The sequence below is a fragment of the Ovis canadensis genome, chromosome 25, assembly GCF_042477335.2.
Source record: "Ovis canadensis isolate MfBH-ARS-UI-01 breed Bighorn chromosome 25, ARS-UI_OviCan_v2, whole genome shotgun sequence".
In the NCBI taxonomy this organism is placed as follows: domain Eukaryota; kingdom Metazoa; phylum Chordata; class Mammalia; order Artiodactyla; family Bovidae; genus Ovis; species Ovis canadensis.
The window spans coordinates 39395812-39403661 of record NC_091269.1 but is presented as its reverse complement, the minus strand read 5'-3'; the positions used below and the strand labels follow the sequence as shown (position 1 = coordinate 39403661).

Below are 7850 nucleotides of genomic sequence, written 5' to 3'. Positions count from 1 at the left end.
TTTGTCCTTTTTTCCACCTTGAGCATCCCAGACCCTATCTCCTCTGTCAGAGACCCAGACCCCTTTCTCCTCCTCAGGAACCCAAGATTTCTTATCAACCTACCTAAGAATTGACTCTCTCACTATCTGAGAGAGAAATCCCTATGATAACATTTTTCTCAAAGGCATGACACTGGATGAGGCCAGAGGTTAGAGGTATCAGTGAACCCTGACTCAGACTGAGAGGTGAGCAGAGCATGGCAGGATCATATCACTGAGAAAACTGCCTAGGAAGCCACTATGTCCCAAGGGAAGGCTCTTGTCATGTTATGGAACCAGGGGCTGGAGAAGGTTGACGGGTCAAGGGCTCGGAGTGGAAAAGTACTGAGAATTGAGTGAGAATAAAATGTTTTCAAGCTTTCCGCTTTCTTCTTATAAGAAGGTCTTGGCAGAGATGTCTTAACAAGGTTTTAGCCAAGACCTACCATAAGGAGGTCTCACATAAATGGCCTACAAAAGGAGCACTAGGCTGGGGATGTAGATATGCATGAAGTACTGAATCCTTGATGGCAACTCTATCTGGAGATTGCATGCACTAGCTATGTGCCATCTGAGGTGAGGAGCAGCGGGTGCACTTTGCTGGAGCAGCTGTGAAGAGATACCCCTACGTCCAAGGTAAGAGAAACCCAAGTAAGACAATAGGTGTTGCGAGACACCATCAGAGGGCAGACACACTGAAACCATAATCACAGAAAACTAGTCAATCTAATCCCACACAACACAGCCTTCTCTAGCTCAATGAAACTAGCCATGCCGTGTGGGACCACACAAGACGGGCAGGTCATGGTGGAAGGTCTGACAGAATGTGGTCCACTGGAAAAGGGAATGGCAAACCACTTCAGTATTCTTGCCTTGAGAACCCCATGAACAGTATGAAAAGGCAAAATGATAGGATACCAAAAGAGGAACTCCCCAGGTCAGTAGGTGCCCAATATGCTATTGGAGATCAGCGGAGAAATAACTCCAGAAAGAATGCAGGGATGGAGCCAAAACAAAAACAATACCCAGTTGTGGATGTGACTGGTGATAGAAGCAAGGTCCAAAGCTGTAAAGAGCAATATTGAATAGGAACCTGGAATGTTAGGTCCATGAATCAAGGCAAATTGGAAGTGGTCAAATAGGAGATGGCAAATAGGAGAGAGTGAACATCAACATTCTAGGAATCAGTGAACTAAAATGGACTGGAATGGGTGAATTTAACTCAGATGACCATTATATCTACTACTGTGGGCAGGAATCCCTTAGAAGAAATGGAGTAGCCATCATGGTCAACAAAAGAGTCCGAAATGCAGTACTTGGATGTGCCGGAGTTCAGCTCTGGTGGATCCAGGGTAATTCGAAGCGGGGACGGAGTTGGCGATTAAAGAGAGATTATTTAGAAATTTAAGGAGAGATTAGAGAAGAATAATGTAGTGAAAAAATAGAGGAGAGAAGAGACTGATATTCCTTGGTTTACACGGAAAGCTAATAAAGTCTCAAGACAAGAAACTTGCGCCGTCTACATTAGGCCACAGGTGCCCACTTGAATAGTGGAGGGTGCCCCGCCTTGGGCTCCCTCTCACGTGGGTCTTAGAAGCCTGGGCAAATAAGTAGACATGGGGAGAGGGAGAAAGAGAGAGAGAGTAGACATGGGGGAGGCCAAGCTTGTGCAAAAACCTCATAACTTTTTAAAAAGGTGTTTGTATACCCTGAGTTTTACATAATGGAAGATACAGAGTCATGCAGGGGCAGCAGTCCTGACCCTTTCTGTATATTTTTTTGTATACAAAAGGTCTCAAGTGATTTACATTATCTTCTGGCCAAGAGGCCTGTTAACACTTTATGACTCTCTTCCTTAATGAATGTTAATCTCATTTTGCCTGAAGTGTTTTTCCTTAATCTGCATCACCCTCAAAGCACTAAATAAAGTGACATCCCTGTAGAACAAAGGTGCAGTGGGTTATAACAAAGAAGGTACTTAACTCAAAGATCTGTGTTGCTACCTGTTTTTTCTATATACCAACTATATCAACAAATAAGAGATATGAAAACTTGGCAGCAAGTATTGGCTTAACAATGAAACCCTTAATCAGTCCTATTCTAATGATTTTGACTCCTCGGAAGCCCCTACATTCCTAGGATGTTTTAAGCTTCCTGTGCCTCTCGTGGTCAGCAGGCTGTGAGCAATCACATGCACAGTTGTAAAAGGTCCAGACAGACCTGTCAGGCAAGTTAGAAAGCTACCAGAGGGGTTTGAGCTGAGACACTCCTTTTATATGCAGAAGACTGTTAGCTGGAGCTCTAAGTTAACTTATTTCAGAGAAAGGCGGTCGGGGATAGCACGCTTGTAATGTCAGAAGAATAGGTGGAAAGCATAATGCAGTAAGGCAGGCAGGCTCCGGTTTTGAGGGTAGATGCATGACAAAGTCTAGGGGGACCCCTGATACCTGATCCCACCTTTGCGTTTTTGTCAGGCCCCTTTCCTCATGACCTTTTGCCACGGGTGGGATTCCCCATGCTGGCTCCTGGCATGGATGTGGTCTCAAAAATGACAGAATGGTCTCTGTTTGTTTCCAAGGCAAACCATTCAATTTCACAGTAATCCAAGTCTATGCCCCAACCAGTAATGCTGAAGAAGCTGATGGTGAAAGGTTATATGAAGATCTACAAGATGTTTTAGAACTAACACCCAAAAAGAATGTCCTTTTCATTATAGGGGACTGGAATGCAAAAGTAGGAAGTCAAGAAACACCTGGAGTAACAGGCAAATTTGGTCTTGGAGTAAGGAACGAAGCAGGGCAAAAGTTAACAGAGTTTACCAAGAGAACGCACTGGTCATAGCAAACACCCTCTTCCAATAACAGAAGAGAAGACTCTATACATGGACATCACCAGATGGTCAACACTGAAATCAGATTGACTATATTCTTTGTAGCCAAAGATGGAGAAGCTCTATACAGTCAACAAAAACAAGATCAGGAGCTGACTGTGGCTCAGATCATGAACTCCTTATTGCAAAATTCAGACTTAAAATGAAGAAAGTAGGGAAAACCACTAGACCATTCAGGTATGACCTAAATCAAATCCCTTATGATTATACAGTGGAAGTGAGAAATAGATTTAAGGGCCTAGATCTGATAGATAGAGTGCCTGATGAACTATGGACAGAGGTTCATGCCATTGTACAGAAGACAGGAATCAAGACCATTCCCATGGAAAAGAAATGCAAAAAAGCAAAATGGCTGTCTGAGGAGGCCTTAAAAATAGCTGTGAAAAGAAGAGAAGAAAAAAACAAATGAGAAAAGGAAAGATATAAGCATCTGAATGCAGAGTTCCAAAGAATAGCAAGAAGAGTTAAGTAAACCCTCCTCAGTGATCAATGAAAAGAAATAGAGGAAACAACAGAATGGGAAGGACTAGAGACCTCTTCAAGAAAATTAGAGATACCAAGGGAATATTTCATGCGAAGATGGGCTTGAGAAAAGACAAAAATGGTATGGACCTAACAGAAGCAGAAGATATTAAGAAGAGGTGGCAAGAATACACAGACAAACTGTATGTAAAAGATCTTCACGACCAAGATAGTCATGATGGTGTGATCACTCACCCAGAGCCAGACATTCTGGAATGTGAAGTCAAATGCCTTAGAAAGCATCACAACGAACAAAGCTAGTGGTGGCAATGGAATTCCATTTGAGTTCTTTCAAATCCTGGAAGATGATGCCGTGAAAGTGCTGTGCTCAATATGCCAGCACATTTGGAAAACTCAGCAGTGGCCACAGGACTGGAAAAAGTCAGTTTTCATTCCAATTCCAAAGAAAGGCAATGCCAAAGAATGCTCAAACTACTGCACAATTGCACTCATCTCACAAGCTAGTAAAATAATGCTCAAAATTCTCCAAGCCAGGCTTAAGCAATACATGAAGTGTGAAATTCCTGATGTCAAGCTGGTTTTAGAAAAAGCAGAGGAACCAGAGATCAATATGCCAACATCTTCTGGGTCATTGAAAAAGCAAGGGAGTTCCAGAAAAACATCTATTTCTGCTTTATTGATTATGCCAAAGCCTTTTGACTGTGTGGATGACAACAAACTGTGGAAAATTCTGAAAGAGTTGGGAATATCAGACCACCTGACCTGCCTCTTGAGAAACCAATATGCAGATCAGGAAGCAACAATTAGAACTGGACATGGAACAACATACTGGTTCCAAATGGAAAAGGAGTACATCAAGGTTGTATATTGTCACCCTGCTTATTTAACTTCTATGCACAGTACATCATTAGAAATGCTGGGTTGGAGGAAGCATAAGTAGGAATCACGATTGCTGGGAGAAATATCAATAACCTCAGATATGCAGATGACACCACCCTTATGGGAGGAAGTGAAGAGGAACTACAAAGCCTCTTGATGAAAGTCAAAGAGGAGAGTGAAAAAGTTGGCTTAAAGCCCAACATTCAGAAAATGAAGATCATGATATCTGGTCCCATCTCTTCATGGGAAATAGATTGGGAAACAGTGGAAACATTGTCAGAATTTATTTGTCTGGGCTAGAAAATCACTGGAGATGGTGACTGCAGTCATGAAATTAAAAGACGCTTACTCCTTGGAAAGAAAGTTATAACCAACCTAGATAGCATATTCAAAAGCAGAGACATTACTTTGCCAACAAATATCCATCTAGTCAAGGCTATGGTTTTTCCTGTGGTCATGTATGGATGTGAGAGTTGAACTGTGAAGAAGGCTGAGCTCCAAAGAATTGATGCTTTTGAACTGTGGTGTTGGAGAAGACTCTTGAGAGTCCCTTGGACTGCAAGGAGATCCAACCAGTCCATTCTAAAGGAGATCAGTCCTGGGTGTTCTTTGGAAGGAATGATGCTAAAGCTGAAACTCCAGTACTTTGGCCACCTCATGTGAAGAGTTGACTCATTGGAAAAGACTCTGATGCTGGGAGGGATTAGGGGCAGGAGGAGAAGGGGACGACAGAGGATGAGATGGCTGGATGGCATCACGGACTTGATGGACGTGAATTTGAGTGCACTCCGGGAGTTGGTGATGGACAGGGAGGCCTGCCGTGCTGCAGTTCATGGGGTCACAAAGAGTCGAACACGACTGAGCAACTGAACTGAACTAAGCTATGTACCGAGTCTGCTGTGGAGCAGGTAGCTTTCCCCTGTGACATTTGCCACTGTCACTGTTTTCACACAAGCTATTTTCTTTTTCATCTCTATGCATTTGTTCATACTATTCCAAATTCTCAATGTAAATCTTTATCTTCTCCTTCAGATGACATTTTGTCTGCTTTGTTTTTCACATTTATATTATCAATATTTAAGTCTTTCAAGGAACATTTGCTTAAAATGAACTTTAGTCTGAGAAAGCGGGTCTTGTGCCATTGGCCCCATGTGTTAGCGTCATGAATGTGGTCATCCTGTAAACGGAACCCATGTCTTCTACACTTAGAGAATGTCCAGTGTATCCAGAAATCAAGCATTCCTTGTCCATATGTCTTGACTTAGTGGTATGTGCAAATCAAGGCATGGTGAGGGATGGCCAATGGATACATTTTTGGGAATAGTGAAGGGATGGAGGTTGAACAATACAGACCAACAATACAGTCCACACACCCTTGCTATGGTAGGTAGAGCCTGGGATCATAAATGGAAAGGGACTTTAGGATTGAGCTCATATCCTTTTATCCCAGTACCACCAAGTTCTCAAAGGAAATTCAATGGAGCTAAAGAATTTCAGTTCACACTTGGCTTTCAAAACAATTATTAAATATAGAGTGAAGTAATTCAGAAAGAAAAAAACAACACTGTATATTAATGTGTATATGTGGAATCTGAATAAAAAATAAACTAGTATAGATGATCTTATTTACAAACTAGAAATAGAGACATAGACATAGAGAACGAAGGCATAGATACTAAGGGGGGAGGAGAAGGAGCCTGGGATGAATTGGGAGACTGGAATTGACATGAGTACACAATTGATCCTATGTATAAAATGGATAACTAATGAGAACATACTGTACAGCACAGAGAACTCTGTCTTCTTCTCTGCGGTGACCTAAATGAGAAGGGAATCTAGAAAAGAGGGAATACATGCATATGTATAGCTGATCCACTTGGCTGCATATGGAAGCATATAATATTGTAAAGCAGTTATACACCAATAAAAATAGAACATAAAAATAAAAAACCTGTTATGAAAGTCCGTGTTTTTAGTAGTGAGAATTTAAAACATACCTAGTATAAAATTTGTAAGCTTGATTTCTAACTCTTAGAAATTTAGGCAACTGCCATGTAGGTCTCTATTTGTCAACTTTCCTGAACCTTGCAAGTTTGGGAATGGGCTTGCGTTTGTTTTACCATGTATTTTATCTGCAGTCTCTAAATTAAACTGCCCCCCTACCTTGTGGTTTTATAATACTTGTTGTGTTTTTCCATTGTTACATATTTTCATATGCTATCTTAGTTACTGATCTTCAGGGATTTTTCCTTTTCAGGGCTATGAGTTACCTAAGAAAAAGTGTTCTTTTCACTGCTACTCTATCCTTTGCCTACATTCATGGCACCACACTAAAAATTATGAACAATACTAATATTTAAACTCAGAGAATTTCTTCAGTCTTTACCTTTTTGAATCTACTCATTCAAAAAGTCCCTCATTTTCTAGTGCTCTTGAATTTACACATTATCTTGCCCTTCTTATTCTACTCTGTTTTAGAGTCCACAAATTTATTCCTAAATATCTACTTTGTTACTGGTGTAAAAATATAACAGTGTGTCCCTTTTTGAAATTACTCACAAACTCAACAATTGGAACAAATCTCTGCCAGACTAAATTCTTCAAGAAGAGTCAGGGTTAAATCTTTACCCAATAGTCCTGTAGAGGGAGATTATACAAGGTGTACAAGAATAGTATTAATAATGGTTATGCAATAACACAACAAATAAGATTTAGCCTATGCCCCAACCAATAACGCTGAAGAAGCTGAAGTTAAATGGTTTTATGAAGACCTACAAGACCTTTTAGAACTAACACCCAAAAAAGATGACCTTTTCATTATAGGGGATGGGAATGCAAAAGCAGGAAGTCAAGAAACACCTGGAGTAACAGGCAAATTTGGCCTTGGAATACAGAATGAAGCAGGGAAAAGGCTAATAGAGTTTTGCCAAGAAAATGCACTGGTCATAGCAAACACCCTCTTCCAACAACACAAGAGAAGACTCTACACATGGACATCACCAGATGGTCAACACCGAAATCAGATTGATTATATTCTTTGCAGCCAAAGATGGAGAAGCTCTATACAGCCAACAAAAACAAGACCAGGAGCTGACTTTGGCTCAGATCATGAACTCCTTATTACCAAATTCAGACTCAAATTGAAGAAAGTGGGGAAAACCGCTAGACCATTCATGTATGACCTAAATCAAATCCCTTATGATTATACAGTGGAAGTGAGAAATAGATTTAAGGGCCTAGATCTGATAGATAGAGTGCCTGATGAACTATGGAATGAGGTTCCTGACATTGTACAGGAGACAGGGATCAAGACCATTCCCATGGAAAAGAAATGCAAAAAAGCAAAATGGCTGTCTGGGGAGGCCTTACAAATAGCTATGAAAAGAAGAGAAGTGAAAAGCAAAGGACAAAAGGTAAGATATAAGCATCTGAATACAGAGTTCCAAAGAGTAGCAAGAAGAGATAAGAAAGCCTTCTTCAGTGATCAGTGCAAAGAAATAGAGGAAAACAACAGAATGGGAAAGACTAGAGATCTCTTCAAGAAAATTAGAGATACCAAGGGAACATTTCATGCAAAGAT

General features: G+C 40.8%; 1 pseudogene; it reads left to right on the top strand.

The window, feature by feature from the left end:
- Positions 1-789: 789 nt before the first annotated feature.
- LOC138429937 (craniofacial development protein 2-like) lies at positions 790-7437 on the top strand (annotated as a pseudogene).
- The last annotated feature ends 413 nt before the right edge of the window (positions 7438-7850 follow it).